Below are 2,093 nucleotides of genomic sequence, written 5' to 3' on the forward strand. Positions count from 1 at the left end.
TGGCTATGTCTCATGGTTTCAACAGTCCCCAGAGCTGTGGCTCTTTGGATGTTATCCAAGCCTCTGAAGTCAACCATAATCCTTCCCACTGCAGCCGTGAAGAAGCTCTGCAATTTGGTGGCACAACAAGCACATTTCAGGGCTGCTGAAATCACACTTGAGAAGGAAGCTCGGAGGGACTTGTGTGCACGTGAGCTCTGTATGTCCTTGGTTCACTCATCTCAAGTGATGTGGATACAGATGTTAAAGTGAGGCTTTATAATATGGACTATGGAATCCCCACAATGCCTTTTGTATTTTACCTTATTAAATATGGAAATTGTGTCAAAGGTAAATGTCAAGGGGCTATAAAATTATCCTTCTTATCTCCTGTACGTTTATCAGTTGATAAATGGAAAGAAGCTGCTGCCAAAATAACTGTGAATGAATAATTTATAAATGACTGATGTATCGTGTATGTTGTTTCAGGCAGAAAACAGTAGGACATCAATAATCAAAAGAAGTTGGATTAATTTAGCACTATTTTGCTGTTAATATTTTTATCTAAATGCTGCAGTCTGGACCTTTGTTATGAGGTCCTTCTATTTGTCACTAAGGACGAATCTACAGATCACTGAAATCAATAGAGTCAGCTGTTTACTTCAGCAGGCTGTGAATCAAATTTATAATATGCATATATAGCTTCTTTCCCCTGTTTTTATAGTGCTCTGAATTTGAATTTCATTAACACTGTGTGTCTTAACATGGAATTTGTTCCTTCCATTTGTTTCTTCACGTATTTCTTCCCTACCCACTTTCCTGTGGGCTGAATGTCCCAGATAAGAAATTTGGAGAACTTGATGGAACAAGGATGGGAGAAAGGTGACTGCCAAAAAAAATTGCGTATCTTCTCTTATTTTTCAGTTCCTTTGTTTTTACTCACATAGGGAAAACTGATTTATTGAAGCTTAGATTTCTGTGCATGGTAGACTTTTTTCCAGCATGTATTTTTCTCATGCCTTCCCCCACAAAGAGAACATTTAAGAGATTTTTAGCACTGGCCATTGTAAATAAGGTTAAACACTGAAGAGGCGAACTAGATTCTTTCTTTCTGTTCTTTTCCATGTGATTTAAATACGGCCCATTTTGCCCATCACATGACAGAGCTGCCAGATATTGCCTCAAGCTAGTTTATGACTTTAACTAAAGGTCATCTTGGGGGGGGAAAAATCACATGGAGCTGGGGAAGGAGAAAATGTATTTTAAAAATACATTAAAATGGTTTTTAAGCATTTGTTCTGAAGAATACAAGTGAAAAAGAGAAGCTGATGTTTTATTGCAATGAGTCAGGAGCAAAAAAATTAAACCACCACCACCAATAATAATAAAAAAACCTGTCTTCCTCTGCGTAGCACAGCGCCTCACAACAGAAGGGTGAGCAAAGCAACTGCCTGGTTTTCGGTCTGTGGCTTTCTCTACCTGACCTAGATATTTGGCTAGCAGCTCACCACTGCAGAAAATGCCCTAGTGCAAAATCCTACCCCACTGGCTGCTAATAAGAGCAGTTCTCACATCCACAGCTCTGCATCCGTCCTCACCATGTAATTGGTCTGGCTCTCCCAGCTAGCTGCCTTTCCTCCTGTAGGCCCACACTGGGAAGAGAAATCCCAGACCTCCTGAAGGCTGAGGGGCTCCAAAACTGTGCTATGTTATCAACAGCTACATGGTTAGCTAACTGCTGTGACTAAATGGAGATTGGGAAGCACTGCAGGCAAGGGATGAAAAGTGATGCCCTCCCATAGCACAATGCTGATATGCAGAATTGGCCAAAACAACAAAACTTCACAGACAGTGCAGCAGAAGGCATTGGCTCTCTTGTTTGGGCATTTTATTACCTGGAGCTAAATGTGCAGAGAAGGGAGATAATGAAGTACTTGACTAATTCAGTGTGATCCAGCTGGCTAAGCCAGAGGGGCTGTAGAGCAGGAAAAGCTACAGAACTCACTCCTAGCCATTTTCCCCTGATACCTGTGAAGCCAAAACAAAGAAGTGCAGAGATCAAAAAGCAGAGCAATATCAATATCGGGAAAGGGGAGGGGGACAACAAAAGGGGA

Source organism: Cinclus cinclus, chromosome 1 (assembly GCF_963662255.1).
Source record: "Cinclus cinclus chromosome 1, bCinCin1.1, whole genome shotgun sequence".
NCBI lineage: Eukaryota > Metazoa > Chordata > Aves > Passeriformes > Cinclidae > Cinclus > Cinclus cinclus.